The sequence below is a fragment of the Geotrypetes seraphini genome, chromosome 14, assembly GCF_902459505.1.
Source record: "Geotrypetes seraphini chromosome 14, aGeoSer1.1, whole genome shotgun sequence".
NCBI classification, from domain to species: Eukaryota; Metazoa; Chordata; class Amphibia; order Gymnophiona; family Dermophiidae; genus Geotrypetes; species Geotrypetes seraphini.
The window spans coordinates 15,288,436-15,307,074 of record NC_047097.1 but is presented as its reverse complement, the minus strand read 5'-3'; the positions used below and the strand labels follow the sequence as shown (position 1 = coordinate 15,307,074).

The 18,639-nt window shown below is 42.4% G+C and overlaps 1 protein-coding gene across 9 annotated transcripts in view; it reads left to right on the top strand.

Moving 5' to 3' along the window:
* UNC13C (unc-13 homolog C) overlaps positions 1–18,639 on the top strand; it is a 769,821-nt gene that overhangs the window by 144,558 nt on the left and 606,624 nt on the right. The gene's annotated exons all lie outside the window — the stretch shown is intronic.

The following is an 18,639-nucleotide window of genomic DNA, read 5'->3' as shown; positions in this document are numbered from 1 at the left end:
AAAAAATATCCACTGTCTGGATTCAGAAAATAAATCATGACCTAACTAGATCACCCTATGATAGATTCTTTGTCTGAATGAAACAGTTCTCATTGAGAAGAATTATAGAATATATATATATATATATATATATGGCCTGATTCTGTATAGGATGCCCGGTTTCAGCAGCTGCCTAAGCGGCTTTTGAGAATCCTATACAGAATTGCATCTGAGCTAATAGACAGACGCCTAACCCCGGCTAACCACCACAATCCTCTAACCGGCGTCCATGTCACAGGTGCCGTGTATGGAATTACGTTGCTGTTGAGCTGATTGTGACAAGGGAATCTCATTGTCACTTTCAGCTGAGCAGCAGCAGCAGGGAACCCCCAAATCCCCTGCAAGTTGGCCGGAAGGAGGGATGCCAACACCCTCCTTCCAGAACCCCCGAACTCCACGCCCCCCCCCCCCCCCCCGACTGTCCACGGCAGGAGGAGTGCCCAAGTCCTCCTGCTGCTACCCTCCCGAAGGTAGATTTGTTTGTGCTGGGGTCGTTATATCACCATACTATGTTTATTGAATTTGTTTATGCTCCTAAAAGTTTCTTTAAACCCCTGTTTGGGGTATGGATGCCTGTGCATGCTGTGCCTGTGAACTAAGAAATTATTATGGGAGATTTTAATTCTATTTTGGATTTAGCTTTAGATACTTCTGTAGGAGCCTCTGGGCAATATATGCAACCAGACAATGGGTCGGGGCCTTGGTTAAAAAGCTTAGACCTTGTGGACACATGGAGAGTATTCCACCCTCAGAAATGGGATTTCACCCATGTCTCTAAAGTACATCAGACTATGTCGTGTATAGATTATATTTTTGATTCTAGGGAACTCTCTTATGGTTTATAGTTTATTTGCTTGTATCCCGCATTACACAAAGCAGGTCACAACAAGTACATACATAATCATCATCATAACAATACACATACAAAAACAGTTATAAACAATAAAATAATTAAATGACCAGCACCCTATCATGTGCACAATTCACAGGTCCCATACTTTATTTTACAAAAAAATGTGTCTTAATAATCTTTTAAAATTCTGCAAATCTTTCTGCTGGCGTATATAAAGTTAATTGTGTGCATATTAGTCCTTTAGCAATCTCAGATCGTACTCCTATTTGGTCTGATTTAGATATTTGGGGGGGGCTGAGGAAACTGGGGGGGGGGGGGAGACCGTTGGCAATTTCCCATTTCTCTGTACCATGATACTAAATTTAAAACTTATCTTCATCAAAAGTGGCAGGACTATACTGCATTTAATGGAGCACACACTAGTAATGGACTGCTCTTTTGGGACACAGCTAAAGCAGTGATCAGAGGAGCTATTGTAAATTTACACAGGTTTGGCAACAAGCCTGGACATCTATTGGCCAGATTAAGAGTTAGAGTGGTTCCACTTATATTACCTCCTTAAGAGATAAGGCAGGTAAAGTGGTCAAAGAAAGGGAAAGAGATTGGGACTTTGTATACTGCCTTTTTGTAGTTTTCCACACCATCAGGGGTGTCTGCTCTATTGCAGATTTTGGTATCATCCGCAAAGAGGCAAATATTACCAGTCAGCCTTTCAGCAATATCACTTTCAAAAATGTTAAAAAGAACAGGCCCACGAACTGAATCTTGAGGCACACCAACTGGTAAACATCTCTTTCCTCAGAGCTATCTCCACTGACCACTACCCTTCCACTCAACCAGTTTTTGACCTAATCTGTCACTTGGGGCCCATGCTGAGGGCACTCAGCTTATTAGATGCCTGAAAGGGAATACTGTCAAAGGCTTTGCTAAAATCTAAATATGCACTATCATTGATCACCTAAAAATATTTTATAAGTCTCAAAATATATTCAATACATGAATATAACTTATACAAAGTGAACACTCAGACCCACAACTTTATCCCAGTGAACAAAGATCACGGAGTAGCTGTGCAGAGAGACCATCATAGTGGTTCACACTCTCACCCATCAAAACCAGTACAGAGCATACAATAAACCAAATCTGTATAGAAAAAAACTGTAATAACTTATCTTGGTTTATGGTGGGAAACAATCAACAGCTACTCCAGGCACTTCCTTAAAGTTACAACAACATGGACACAGATTCACCGACCCCCCCCAACCCGGGTTTCACCGGTTGGCTTCTTCAGGAGGGGTACGGGACGGGAACTCCATCTTGCAAACAGAAAACACTTATCATAGAAGTCAGGCTTTCTGGTCTGTAGTTCCCTACTTCTTTACTTTCGCTTTTGTGGAGAGGGGCCACATCTCCAGTCTCAACTTTAAAGAAGCATTGAATAGGTCAGCCAGAATTTCCCTAAGTTCCCTTAGTACCCTTGGATGTAGATCATCCAGCCCCATCACTTTATCTACATTTAGTTTAGCTAGCTCCTCACGAACACAATTCTCTCAAAATCAATCATGGTCTACCACCAGGCCAGTCGGGTTTTTGGGATAGCCCTAATGAATATACATGAGAGAGATTTGCATATAATTGAGGTGACAGGCATGCAAATCTGCCCCATGCATATTCATTAAAGCTATCCCAAAAAACCGACTGGCCTGGTGGTCCTCCAGGACAGGGTTGGGAACCACTGGTCTACCACACCTACAGCCCTATCTGAATACTGTGTGCAGTTCTGGTCACCATATCTCAAAATAGATATAGCAGAATTAGAAAAGGTAAAGAGAATGGCAACGAAAATGATAAAAGGTTTGGGATGCCTTCCCTATGAGGAGAGGCTAAAGTGGCTAGGGCTCTTCATCTTGGAGAACAGACAGCTCAGGGGTGATATGATAGAGGTCTATAAAATATTGAGTGGAGTGGAAAGGATAGATGTGAATTTCTTGTTTACTCTTTCCAAAAATAGTAGAACTAGGGGACATGCGATGAAGCTACTAAGTAGTAGATTTAAAACAAACTGGAGAAAATATTTCTTCTTACAATATGTAATTGGAATTCGTTGCCAGAGAATGTGGTAAAATCAGTTAGCATAGCAGGGTTAAAAAAAAGCTTGGATAATTTCCTAAAAGAGCAGTCCATAGGCCATTATTGAGATGGTTTGGGGAAATCCACTGCTTAGTTCTAGGATAAGCAGCAAAACATCTGCACATGAACCAAGCAAACAGAAAAGGCAAGCGAGATGTATGAATCAACTAACAATTACATTTATATATGTGGAGGGGCATAATCAAAAGATACGTCTAAGTCCGTTTTGGGCCTAAGTCACTAGTTGCCCAAAGTTGGACATGGAAAAAGTCAATTTTTGACAAATACATCCAAAATATATATATATATATTTTTCAAAAATCGTCTCACTGTACGTCCAGCCGTCTGATCGCCCAGATCGCTAAGTCTTCTATCTTTATACCCCATTTTCGACCAAAAATTTGTCCAAGTCAAAAACGCCTAGATAAAGACCTTTTGGACATGGGCGGGGTCAGCAAAGTGATGGACTGGACACCCAAACATTGCACCAAAGTAGTGGGGTACCTTAAAGGCACTCCTGTGAATGTCACAAAAAGGGTGCCACATACACATCTCGCCACAACAACCTTATAGGTCATGGTGAGCCCCCCAAAACACCCCCAGACCCTACTAGACCCACCTGTCTATCATCCCAATATCCCTTAAGGCTGTGGGTGCCACTTATATGGCAGTACATAAGGGTTTGGGGTTTTTTTGGGGGGATGCACATGTTTCACCATGCATACAGTGGTTAGAGTGGCTTATGGGCCTGGGTCCTTCTCTCCATGGTTCACTATCCCACACCCCCAGCCCACTTAAGCCACCTCTGTGCAGCTCTACTAGGTTTTCCTATACCAGGCTGCCAGGTGCTGATGTTCTATAGGCTGATATGTGATGTTTTTATTATGAATTTTATGGCAGAGGGGTCAGTGATCACTGGGGGAGTGTGTAGGGGTCTGTACTTTGTCCTTGCAGTGGTTATCTGGTCACTTTAGATACCCTCTTGTAACTTAGACCTAGTTTTAGATGGACTAAGTCACAACGTCCAAGTTCCGTCTAGGTAGTGTTGTTAAACTTTCTGTTATACATGCAGTACGACTAAGTCTAGGATGGCCCATGTCCCGCCCAAATCCTGCCCTCACCACTCCTCCTAAAATGCCCCTTTTAGCACTGGGCGTACTGCAGCACTGTGAAGGCCTAAGTCGTTTTTAGATATGTCTAAAACCCGGTTCGATTATCGGCACTTGGATGACTTGTCTCACTGATCGTCTATGTGCTGATTTAGGTCAGTTTTTAGATGTATTTCTGTTTCGATTGAGCCCCATAAAGTCCAAATATTACTTTGGCATACCCATTCCTAGCCAATCGGCTCAGGTTTAAATTTCTACTCATTGTGCATGTGCGGTTTTTAGTGCACTTACTCTGTGAAGACGGTGACACAATATGCACTTTTGATATCGTTGTAATGAGATTTGCATTTTAGTTGGAATCATCATTTTGTTACTTGATTGTCCTCTGAAGAAGGCATTCCATATTGCCGAAACTTGGATCCTAGTTGGGACTTCTTTGAAAGATCTGATTCCAAGTCGAGCAATTTTATTGGGACTTTATGCCAAAGTGTTATTTGGACTTTATGTAAATACATTTTTCCAAGTTTTATTTAAAAAAAATTTCTATTCCATGTAAATTAGTTGGTTTTTAGACTGTAAGCTGCCCTTCTGGGCAGCTTACAGTCTAAAAACCAACTAAGTAATTTACATAGTCTATAAGGGGAAAAAAACACAATAATAAAAATAAAATTAAAAATTTTAAATCAAACAACATAAATATCTAATTTTGTTTAGTTAGTCTGCTGTCTCCAGCGTTTTCTCCATGCCAAACCATCCCTAATTGTACATATATGCATCAGAAAAGAGGAATGTTTTAAAATCTATTTTAAATTTATCCAAATTCCCTAGCAATCTAATTGTTAATGGTAGACCATTCCAGAGTTGGGGGCCCTTCACGGAAAAGGTTGCAGCTCTACTGTGTTTGTGGACTATTTTGCGGGATGATGGTACTGTGAGGCATTTTTGATTTTCCGATCTAACAGATATCGATGGGACATATAAATTCAAAACATTTGCCAAGTAAGGAGGCTCATCTATTTCCAGAACTTAATAATAATATTTTATAAACAATACGATGTAGAATTGGAAGCCAGTGTGCTAATTTCAAATACTGGGTAATATATTCAATTTTCCCAGGTTGTATATTAAACGAATTGCCATATTTTCTAGTCTACAAATTTCCTTTTGCTTGATACCTGCATAAAGAGCGTTACAATAGTCTAATTGTTGGCTAATGAGTGTACTAGTATGTTTATAACTTCGGGGTTGTTTCATACATCTTGCTTGCCTTTTCTGTTTGCTCATCGACAGAATGTTGACATTTACACACACAGATACACACATACCTGCAGATATCCCATAATTCTAAAGATTTACATACCTAATTGGCACATAAATTCTACTGCCTATTTTATAGAATTACCCTCATAATATCAGACTGAAAATCCCTCTAGCTGGCTCATCATCTGTACAGTGAAGGGGGTAGAGGGAGGATGGAGTGAAAAGGTTTTGCACATAGTGGCAATTTTCAACCAATCAGTATCCATTACTTTCAGCCTGTCAAAGAGCAGGAGCATTCTCTTTCTGTGTGTGTCCTCTTGTTGTAACATGTGAGGGTTAAATGAAAAGTAATGCCTCCAGTTCCATAATTCATCAAGAGAGGAAGCACTGATGTGCTACATGTGTTCACTTGTTCTTTAAAATCCTTTCACCTCAGTTGGTGAGAAGTGTCTATGTGAAGAGGCTGCTTGCTGTTGCTTGTGAAATGGAAGCACACAAAGCAACACAATGTCCTCACAAAGACATAGATCAGTGAAAAAACAAGTGGGAAACTAGAGCTGTTTCCAAACACAAACTTTTATTAAAAGCGGCGATTCAGTTCTGTAAATGTAAAAAAAAAAAAAAAAAACCCAATGCTGCAGGCATTTTGGTACAGAAAACTGTACATTCTTCAGGAGTCTCAAGATCTCTGCTTTTAAGAAAAGTTTGTGTTTGGAAACAGCTCTAGTTTCCCACTTGTTTTTGCTTGTGAAATGGAGCCATGCAGTGAACACAGTGGGAAAGCTGGAACGCTCTTCTGGAGGCTGTTATAGGACAAAACACCCTCCAGGGATTCAAGACAAAGTTAGACAAGTTCCTGCTAAACCAGAACGCATGCAGGTAAGGCTAGACTCAGGCTAGAGCACTGGTCTTTGACCTAAGGGCCGCAGCATGAGCAGACTGCTGGGCACGATGGACTACTACTGGTCTGACCCAGCAGCAGCATTTCTTATGTTCTTATGTGCTGTAATAGAATTTCCCTCCAACTTAAATTCACCACCGCAATCGGGTTGTTTATGGCAGGGGCTGTGCTGAAGTGAGTACTGTATGCTGCTGGGCCAAAAAAATGTAAAGATTGTGGACTGGGATGGACTGATTTATGTGATTGAAACAAAGTGACATCAATGGAAGAATCTCACAAGAAAAAGATGGATGATCTGGTAAAGGAGAATTGGAGGATCACTCAAAGCATTATATTGCAACCCTGAAAACGTTGAAAGAACAATTGAGAAGAGTTCAGAAGCACAAGAAGGAAATTTTGTTGTAGCATGACAACGCTGGACCTCACATAGCTGAAACATCACAGAGATAATTGCCAAGATGGGTCTCTCAGTTTTACCTTTTCTGCTTACAACCCAGGCTTATTGATATGCAGTGATGTATTAAGGTTGGGGGGGTAGCAATCCGCCCCAAGCGCCATGGTAGTTGGGGCACCGACCCCCATCCTCCTCTCCTTCCCACCCCCGCCGTGTACCCCTTCTCTTCCACTGTACCATTTAAATTTTCCCAGCACAAGCAGCATCATGAACTTGCTGCCTGCATCGGTGTCAACTCTGTCTCTGATATCACTTCCAGGTCCCACACCTACGAAGTGAAATTAGAGAGAGAATTGACATGATGCCCAGAAAATTAAAGAGGTATGGGGAAGGGAAGAGGTGCGTGCAAGGCAAGGGGGTGGAGAAGAGGGCGGGGGGGAAGGGTGCCACCACCCTGGGGCACCATTCACCCTTGCTATGCCATGGTCACCATGCGTGTTCCATTTTTTTCCAAAATTTATTGAATATCTTTGGGGGCATTCTTTCAGAATCATGTTCATTGATGGCAGAAATGTGTGGAACTGGCAAATCTGTCGAAAATTAAATATGTGTAATAAAAGAGCAAGTTTTAATCATTATTTTTGGTTTTTATTCATTATAATATCATCATTTTTAAAAAGTTATGGAGGTAGAGGCATTTCTTTTCATTTAACCCTTGAACCTTACTGACCATCTTTTTGTTATAGTGGATGGGGTCAAACAGGGGACCGAGTCAGCCAGGAAACAGAATAATTTATAGGAACCACACAATTTCAGGCAGATACAGCTCTGGAATGTTCAAGAAATCCCTAAAAGAACTGAAAACAGGACTCTTCCTCTGGAGAAAGCACATACAGCTGCATTGAAGACAAAGATAGGATCTGGTATCCTTGTCAGCACTTTATCCTGCCGATCCCAGGTGATGTCATCATGGGTCATGGGTAGAGGAGAGAATCAAGAAAGGGAGTCAGTTGCTGGGCCTACCATTCTAGACAGAAACAGACCCCAAAGTTTAAATAAATTCCAAAATGAACCTGAGATTAGTCCCTACTCCTCATATTTATATGAGAGGCAGAATAAAAACATTAATAAATCAAAAATGTTGATATTTGTTCTACTTCTAATGAAGCTCTAAAAGTTATTTTTAAAAGTGCACTGTTGATGATGGTTGCATACTTGACAGTAATTACTAAGACTAGGGAAATGGGAGGATACAATATTGTGTCCTATAGAGACTGTTTTTATTTTTTTTCAATCAGTATGGGATGGATATATATTCAGTCTTTTATTTCTGCTTCAAATAATTTATAACCTTTTAGAACCAAGAAATTGTTTTACCTATTTTATCTACAAATCTTTTGAGTCCCATAGAAAAGAAATTGTATTGCACTGGTGCAAAGGGAGGTGTTATTTATCTCGAAGAGAAATAAAGATCAAATTCTTTCAGTATGGCTGAGAGTTTTAGGACTTTTTACACAGCAGTCACACAAGGCTATCATCATCTAAGATCTTCTTCAATATCCAGATATGTAGGACTGTGGGTACACTAAACTGTTCAAAGTTGTTAAAACGCATGCGGATTGTGAAAAATTTAACTCCCTGCAATCAGGACTGAGGTCTCTACCTTCATGCAAGGAGTTGAATGCTGATGAATCACTATTGTAGTGCTGGACTAGAGCTGGATTTAAAGCCCATAGTATTCTCTGTACTGTTTACCAGACATATGGTTTCTTATGACTTTATTTTGAAAACTGATTGTTTTTTGGTGTGAAAAGCTGAATGTCTTTTGGTTTATGTTATACCTTTTTTGACCACTGGGGTCAGAATAAAGACCATTCTTGACTTTAAGAGATTCCGCCTAAGTTTTGTATTTAATTGGTTGAAGTCAGTTCTTACCTTTTCTCCCAGGCCTAGGCAGTTACCTAGGGCCAAGTAGACGACCTGAAGAAACCCCTGGTAGCAGGGGACATGTAAGATCATAGTTTTTGTCACTTTTCAACTCCGCTCTGAGGAGTGTTTGTGACACTGGTTTTCTGATTCTGAATTTTAGCAACTGGAGTGCCCAGCATGGTTTAAGAAGGCAGGAGCCTCTCCTGCCCGCTTCAGTCACACTGAATATTGACCCCTTAAATGTTTAGTAGGGGTTGCTAATAGTATAACTCCCTTTGAATATCAGGCTCGATGAATTTAAGTCTAATGGAAGTGTTTTGAGCTGATACTTTGATGGGTGCCATCAATTCACTCTGAACTGGCACTCTTTGGCTGTCATTATATGGTGCGACAAAGGCTCGGGGATGTTTGATTCTGTTAAAAGCTCTACAAAAATGCAAATATGTTTGCCTCTCTGAACTAATTTCATATTTATGCCAACATAATTAAGATGAAAATCTAGTTGTCTATAAAAATGTCATCAACGGTGTATATTTTGGTGATGCATTAAATCAGAATTTCCAGACTGTCACAAATGCGCACCTCATGTATGATTAGTTGTAATTAGAAATTAAAGCACATTGACATGGTAAGTTAGGGTATCTTTACATTGTTTAAAAAAATTGACTGTCATTTGCAAGATCAGAACCGCTCTCCCCCTCCCACCTCCTTCAATGTTTAATCTCCTTCTCTATTTGATCTGGGGCTTCTATGTATGTAGTGCTATCCTGTTTGCTTCCAGTGAGTTTGATTTTCATGGTGCTCTCTATCTTGTGAAAATAGTGTGATTTTGGGCAGCACATAGGTCAAAGTCACTAAGAGCCAGTGGCGTAGTAAGGGTGAGAACGCCCCCTTCACTTTCCCCGTACCTTTTAAACTTCTTCAGCATGAGCAGCATGCTGCCCACGTCGGTGTCGGCTCCCTTTGACGCCACTGCCTAGGCGCGAGTTCTGGAAGTGATGTCAGAGAACGTGCCAAAAAGGTATGGAAGAAGGCAAGGTGGGCGCGTGACAAGGAGAGGAGCGTGAGCAGGCAGGTGGGCGAGCAGGCAGGCGAGCAAGAGTTGGGGGGGTGGAGAGGAGGAGGGTTGCCGCTGAGCCCTTAGGAAGACCGCACCCCCCCTTTACTATGCCACTGCTGAGAGCTGTAAGGTATAGTTTTAGATTGTAAGCTCTTTCAAGCAGGGACAGTCTTCTTCTTTGTGACTCTCTGTACAGCAGGGGTGTCAAAGTTCCTCCTCGAGGGCCGCAAACCAGTCGGATTTTCAGGATTTCCCCAATGAATATGTATGAGCTCCCCAATGAAAGCAGTGCATGCAAATAGATCTCATGCATATTCATTGGGGAAATCCTGAAAACCCGACTGGATTACGGCCCTCAGGGAGGGACTTTGACACCCCTGCTGTACAGAGTTGCGTGCATCTGATAGCACTATAGAAATAATTAGTAGTAGTAATAAAATTAACTACTATGGGATCCTTTACCCTATCTCACTCAGCCCTTATGGCAGGGGTGTCAAAGTCCCTCCTCCAGGGCCACAATCCAGTCGAGTTTTCAAGATTTCCCCAATGAATATGCATGAGATCTATTTGCATGCACTGCTTTCATTGGGGAGCTCATACATAGTCATTGGAGAAATCCTGAAAACCTGACAGGATTGCGGCCCTCAAGGAAGGACTTTGACACCCCTGCCTTATGGGATCTCATAAACTAGTTTAACCTGGAAGAAGTCAATTATATGCCTAAGGCTGAAGAAGCCTAACTTGGATTCTTCTTCTTTAGGTAATTTTCTAGAACCAACAACTATCAAAGTTTTATGATGCCAATTTCCATGTGAGGCAATCAGGATTTAGATGGAATATAGCACTGAAATGGCACCAGTCTCTTTGCTCAATGATATTCTTATCCATATAGATGCAGAAAAATATGCTCTTCTGATTGAACATGATCTTAGTGCTGCTTTTGATGCTGTTGATCAGTGGCATAGCAAGGATATGAGGCACCTGGGGTAGTGCCCCCCACGCCATCCTTTCCACTCCCCTGTTCTTTCCGTGCCCTCCATGCCACACTCGTGCTCTCTCTTCCCACCCCATATATCTTTAAATCTTCACCAGCGTGAGCACCTTCTCCAGCCTGCTGTTCATGCCGGCATTGGCTTTCCCTCTGAGACGTCACTTCTGACCCCGTGACCTGAAATGATTTCAGTGGGAGCCAGGCCGGCGCAAGCAACAGGCCAGAGTAGTTGCTCATGCTGGCAAAGATTTAAAGAGGAATGGGGGGTGCGAACATGGCATAGGAGGGGGGAGAGGTGCCAGTGCCCCCACCAAGATGGCTCCTGGGGCAGTTCCCCCCCTTACCACGCCACTGCTGTTGATCATTAATTAGTTCTAGTAAGAGTAGGAGACATTGGATTAACAAGCATAAATCTAAACTGGTTTCAGTCCTGTCTTTTCTAGTGGTGTACCTCAAGGCTCAGTCTTGGGCACCAATTCTGTTTAGTATCTTCCTGGCACCACTGGCCACTGTTATCCAGGATTTTGGCATGACTACCTTTAATTACACAACTCTTCACACATCTTACATGTAGTAAAGACATATTTTTTCATTTGTAGGAAAATTCATTCCTTGCCTCCATTCTTGGATCTCAAGGCTTTCAAGACATTAATCCATGCATTAGGGATCATTTGATTGCATTATTTGAATTCCTCATTTGTAAATAGCAACTAGGCTAATCTGAAGTGCCTTTAGTTAATGCAAAATACAGTCCTTTCCCTCTCCCTCCCCCCACCTTAAAGCCAAATCAAGTCCAGGCTCAAGCATTCCCCTCCATAGCCCCTGCTCCCAGACCTACTTTGAATCTTCCTGGTGGTCTAGATGGGCTTTAGGGGCAGGATTGACACCCATTTGCGCCTGCCTGTTGTGGGTGTCTTATGCCCGTCCCGGCTGAATATTGGCTCGGACCGGCATAATCTCTGGCAGCCAACACATGTTGCTTTTGTCCCAGATATACAATGACAGTACCCGGAGACTGCCTGACATTGAATATCCAGCGCTAATTCAGCCTGCAGCAGTCGATGTTTTAAAAAAGTCACTGGCTGCCACAAGCTGAATACTGACAGGATAGGTCTCATTTTCTGTAGCGGCTCAATAAAGCTGTTGCTTTGCTATTCCCTCTGTGCTTGCTTTGTTTTCGCAGGCAGTCAGGAAAAAGGGATAGGTGACAGGAATGTCATAGCTATCTTTAGAAATACAGTAGAGGGCATATACAATTATTGTTAGCTACATAGGCTTATTTAAAAATGTTCACTAGCCTTATAACTTCTCAATAAAAGTTGATCTCTATTCATTGCATCAAAGGTGGGGTTTTTTTGTATGTTGTTTTTTTTTTTTTTTAGTTAGAAAACAAAAAATCCAGATGATACTTTAAAAGAGATTTAGGGTGCCTTGTTTATCTGCCAATTTGACTATGCTGCCACTGCTGGATACCATTATAATGAATGATTCTGTTGTGAGTCTCTCTCTCCCTTTCCCTAAAATCAATGCACAGAGCATTCCAGACCCATCATGCACTGTCCTTATAAGGGAATCTGCTCTGTGCCGAAGCTTTGATTTCCCAGGTGATAGTGTGTCCAGCATGGTGGACTCTCCGAGAATTCCTTTAATTGTCCTTGCCACCTTTCATTATCCTTACTGTTTGGTTTGGTTTGTTGAAGAAAACTATGTTCTGGAACAAGAGTATAAAATAGAAATATTCATTTTATATACAAACCCATAAATTCCTTTACCTTTGATGCACCACAGTACAAGCAGTTACAGTAGATGAAAAATAAGCGTTGACATTTAATTTAACCTATAGATGATTGCCAAACCTTAAGAACTGAATGCAATGCTGTTCAAATTGTTGCAGATGCAGAATGTTCTGGAAAACATTCTAACATGCAAATAGTTTGACCAATGCCAGTGTTTGTGGGGGAAACAATTTTAAAGTGGAGTGCTGAAAATTCACTCACACCAAAAAGACAGCTGTGGAGTGTGGAGCCAGCCAACAACAGACAAGAATTTTTGATTTTTAGGTGGCCAAAGAGGTAGAAAAGATCATGGCAAAACCAAAAGGATTATTAAGTGCATAGGGAGAGGAATAATGATAATAATAATAATAACTTTATTCTTATATACCTTATGTACTTGAATATAAAGCAAGATTTTTGGGCCAAAAAATTGGGCCAAAAATGGGGGTCCTGGTTTATATTCGGGTCAATGCCCCCTCCTAGAATTTTTTAAGGTCATCGCCGCCAGGTACTGACCCCCCTCCTTCTCCCTACTCTCATACCTCTGCCAATCTGGTGGAGGTGCAGCGGGTCCTCTGCCGATTGCTGATGGAGGTGCAGCAGGCAGGAGCAAGCTTTCCAAACTCGTGAGAATTCACGGGAGCCAGTAAGGAAGCCGCTCAATGCCGAGAAGCAGCGCCAAATCGCACTGCTGCTCTTGCAGCTCAGATGGCGAAATTGGATTGCACAGCCGGTCAACAGCAGGGCAGGAGTTTGGAAAGCTTGCTCCTGCCCGCTGCACCTCCATCAGTGATCGGCAGAGGTATGAAGATAGGGCAGGGAAGGGGGACAGAGGGCAGAGTCTGGGAGGGAGAGTGCAGAGTCTGACAGGGGAAGGAAGGATGCTGGGTGTAGAGCCTGACGGGAGGGGAGGAAGGAAGGGTGCTGGGTACAGTGCCTGACAGGGGAGGGGAGAAGGAAGGGTGCTGGGTGCAGTGCCTGACGATGGAGGGAAGGGGATGGGTGCAGAGTTTGACACGGCAGGACACTTGAATATTAAGCCGCCCGACTTATATTTGAGTCAACCATTTTTCCTCCTTTTGGGGGGAAAAGGGGGGTCTCGACTTATATTCAAGTATATTCGGTACCACCACACCACATAGTTCTAGGTGGTTCACAACAAATAGGACTGTACAATCGGTGAAAAAAAATACAATTAATATGAAAATACATTCAGAAAAGGTCAAAATTATAACTTTACATTAAGATAGAATATCAATTTACAAATTTGCCATATAAATCATAAAAATGGAAAAAGGAGGTGATAATGTCTCTTCATAGATCTCTGGTACGACCCCATTTAAGGCCTAATATATATAAAAATTGCCAAAAATGCACAAATCAATTTTGTCAGCAGATATATAATATAAAAAACATCTAGTAGTTATCTGCCAAATATTCATTATTTAATCAATCAATGATATATGATTCTCAGTGACTTTCAGAAGCATAAGGTTTCGAAGAAACACTTCAACGATCCTCAAGAATCAGCCTCATATTCTTCATAAAGTCAGACATAAAGATATTTAAATGGTTGAATTCAATTCTTCATGAAGTACAGGCAGTCCACAGGTTAAGAACAGGTTACATTATTAAAGTTGTTCTTATGTCAGATTTGTATGTAACTCAGAACTTGTAGATTTTAAGATTCTTGCTGCTTACCTCTGCACCCAGCTGACAAAAGGGCCAACTGTCCCAGTGTTCCCTCTAAGGTACAGCATGAACAACCACACACTGTTTTTAATGTGGCCATGCATCATTCATGAATCTGCTACAGGAGAAGTGTAGGAGTCTATGCCACTGGAAATACTGCTCAGTGAAATCAAATGAAGCCGCAACCACATTCTTAAGTATGAGTCATACTTAAATTAGGCATCTGTAACTCGGGGACTGCCTGTAATTGAGTACTTATCAAATGAACACTATATTGCGATATAGGAAACATACTTTGCCCAACATGAATTCATGTTTTATCAAGACTGAATCATGGGAGTCTCCGACTTCCTCGGACATCTAGAGATGGAACAGTCCGAGGAAGTTGGAGACTCCCATGATTCAGTCTTAATGAAACAGGAATTAATGTCTGTAAAAGTATGTCTCCTAAAGTGCAAAATAGCATCTGCTTTTTTAAGATAGGTACTCAATTACTTCATCTTTATATTGAATGAGGAATTGAATTTAACCATTTAAATATCTTTACATCTGACTTTATGAAGAATATGAGGCTGATCCTTGAGGATCGTTGAAGTGTTTCTTCGAAACCTTATACTGAGAATCATATATCATTGATAGATCAATTAATGAATATTTGGCAGATAACCATTAGATTTTTTTTTTTTTTAAATTATATATATGACACTCAAAATTGCATGCACAAAATATGAGCCCAATCCCAAATTTCATGTGCAATATAATTAATGAGCCAATTAGTGTCATAAGAACATAAGAAGCGCCATCTCCGGATCAGACCTTCGGTCCATCAAGTCCGGCGATCCGCACACGCGGAGGCCCTGCTAGGTATACACCTGGCTTATTTTATAGCCAACCATATCTTTATATGCCTCTCTCAAGGAGATATGCATCTAGTTTGCTTTTGAAGCCTAGGACTGTCGATTCCGCAATAATCTCCCCTGGGAGAGTATTCCAGATGTCAACCACTCTCTGTGTGAAGCAGAACTTCCTGATATTAGTCCTGAACTTGCCCCCCCTTAGCTTCCTTTCATGTCCTCTTGTCCGTGTCAAATTGGACAATGTAAATAGTTTTTTCTGCTCTATTTTGTCGATTCCTTTCAGTATTTTGAAGGTTTCGATCATATCCCCACGCAGTCTCCTTTTCTCAAGGGAGAACAATCCCAGTGTTTTAAGTCGATCCTCATATTCCAGTTTCTCCATACCCTTCACTAGTTTAGTTGCTCGTCTCTGCACCCTCTCCAGCAGTTTTATATCCTTCTTTAAGTAGGGAGACCAATGTTGGACGCAGTATTCCAAGTGGGGTCTGACCATTGCCCTATAAAGCGGCATTATAACTTTCTCCGATCTACTCGAGATTCCTTTCTTTATCATGCCCAACATTCTATTTGCCTTATTTGCCGCTGCCGCGCATTGTGCCGACGGCTTCAGGGTCCTATAAATGGGTGCTAATAATACAAGTAAATTTTACGTGTAGATCTGGAAAGGGACATGGCCGGATAAGGGGCATTCCTGGAATTTACGCACAGTATTATAGAATAAGGGAGATCCACATATAATGTAATTATGAGAATTTCCACCAGATTTTGAATGGTGTAGATCAGTGTGTCTCAAACTTTCTCTAAAGGTAGTGGCCACAGCTCGAGGCACCAGAAAGTGTACGGACGTCACCATGATGACATCATGTGCATACATGACATCATCATGTCGACATCCTCGCATGCGCAGAGGCTCTCCAGACAGGCCCTGAAATACCAGTAGGGTGTGCCAACAAGGAAGTCTAACAAATATCAACTGAATACCCCAACCACAGACCTCCCAAGCTCAACCCTAGACCCACCCAAGCTCTTCTCCAGATACCGTCCCCTTTATTAATTGTAATGCAATTTTTTCCATTCATTTTTCATATGCACACCATATACACAGCAGGTATAAATTCTCAAAACTGATACATTTCAATTGAAAATAAAATCATTTTCCCTACCTTTGTTGTCTGGTGACTTTATTTTCCTGTGCTTTTAACTTATGTTTCCAGTGCCGCCTTATCCACTGACTGTTTTTCTCTCCTTCTTTACTTTCTGCCTTGCATCCATCTTTGGCATTAACTTAACATGCAATTTTTCTGCTTTCTTCTCAAAATCTACTTTTCCATGTCTTGTCTTACCTTCCCTTCCTCTCTCTCTCTCTCTCTCTCTCTCTTTCCCTCACTGTTTCCATGGTCAGACATCTCTCTTCTTCCCCCCAGTAGTCAAACATCTCTCTCCTTCCCTCCTTTCCCCCCCTCCCTCCAGTAATCCAACATCTCTCCTTCCTTCCCCTTCCCAGTCTGGCATCTCTTCTTCTACTACTACTACGACTGCTGCTGCTGCTGCTGCTGCTGCTGCTACTACTATTATTATTTCTATTGCCCTACCAGATTCCCCTCCCCTTCTATTCCCTAGTCTGGTATATCTCTCTTCCTTTAGTCATCTTTCTTCCCCCCTCCCAGTGTAACATTTTCCTCTCCCTTCCTCCTTTCTGCCCCCTGCAGTCCATCTCCCTTCTCTTCCTCCTTTCTGGCCCTGCTCGCAGTCTAACATTTCTCCCTTCTTTCCACCAGTCCAACATTTCTTTCTCTCTTCCTCCTGCATGCTTCTTCTCCTCCAGTCTTCCTTCCCTCTCCTAGCCAACATCTCTCTTCCTCCATGAGTCCAACTGTTCACTCTTTGCCCTCTCCTCCTTCCCCCCCCCCCGAGTTTGACATTTCTCCTCCCCTCCCCATCCATCTCACCCTCTCCATGAGTCCAACCCTTTCTGCCTCCTGCACACTTTTTCTCTCTTTCCTTGCCTCTTCCCTCAAGTGACCTCCTTCCTTCCCACTCTTCAACCCATATCCATTTCTCCCTCTTTCATCACTCTCCCTCATCCTTTAACAATTTTCCTTCCTTCCTTCCTTCTTTCCTTCCCTCTCCTCAACCCCACTCACAGCTAATATGCTCTCTCTCTATGCACCATCTCAACCTCCTCTCCAGTGTATAGCATCTTTCCTTTCCCTCCCCTTCTACCAGGTTCAGCAGCACTTCTTCTCCCTTCCCTTTCCCTTCCCCGTGTCCAGCAGCACTTCTTCCTCTCCCCATGTCCAGCAGTACCCCTTCTCCCTTGTTCAGCAGTACTTCTCCTGTCTCTAGTGGCAGCTCATTGTGTGCTTTTTAACTTTGCCACAGCTGCTGCTAGCAAAGGCCCCGAGGCTCCTGGATGAAACCGCGTTTAAATGAATCCTAGTGACAGCTGTGTGACTAAGTTAAAAAGCACACAGAGCTGCCGCTGCTGGTTTGGGGAGGGGAGGGGTGCAGAGAGAAATGTGACGGCAGCAGGAAGATGCTGCCTGTAGGTAGGAGGCTGTGCACAGAGAGGAACATGATGGCAGCAGGAAGATGCTGCCTGTAAGAGGGAGGAGGGGGTGCACAGAGAGAAATGTGACGGCAGCAGGAAGATGCTGCCTGTAGGTGGGAGGCTGTGCACAGAGAGGAACGTGATGGCAGCAGGATGATGCTGCCTGTAAGAGGGAGGGAGAGAGGGAGGAGGGGGTGCACAGAGAGAAATGTGACGGCAGCAGGAAGATGCAGCGCTGGCACATGAACCTCTGGCCCTGCAGGAGGTGCCTTGCAATGAGAGGCAAGTCAGCTGGGCGGCGCTTCTCTTCCTCCTCAATGTGCCGCGGCACACTTGGAATCTCAGGAGACACACTAGTGTGCCGTGGCACACAGTAGATCCTTATGCCTGAAATTGGGCACAGATCCTGGCACCAAACACTGTTCTATAAATGATGTCCAGCTCTGAATGCAGTTTATGGAAAAGCTGTTAGAGATAATTTTTATAGGTGCCCAAATTTAGGCAACGTGTATAGAATTGAGTCCTTCAAGCACTGTGTACAATTCTGGAAACCACACCTTCAAAAAGAGAGAAACTGATTCAGAGGGCATTTAGTAAGACCATCAGTGGTTTTCATGTTAAATTGTATGGGGATTTATAGAATTTCTCCCATTAAGATATTAAAAAGGCATTCAAGAATGGTGCTGAAAAAAATTGGTGCTAATCGCTATGCTATAAAAGGCATCCATCCTTTATAGAATAGCACTTAGGACCTGGTTCAATAAACAGCACCTCATGGCGCCTAACTCCTAGGCGTCAGTCGGCGTGGTTGCCAATCAACTGCTAGGCTTCATTTATAAAATCACGCCTTGCGTTGCCTAAGTATTTTAAGGCATTCGTATGTTAGGTGCTGGTATATTAAGACAGGGTTTTCCTGGCCTAATTTACTGGCACTGAACACAGATGTCTGATACCAGCTAAGTCCTACCATGCCTAACCACAACACCTACTTTGCGGGTAGGCATCATTAGGCCTTGTTAGACACCTTGACTTAGGTGTCAGTAACTGCTGCTCCGAGTTCCACATGTAACTCTTAATTATTTAAAAAAACAAAACATT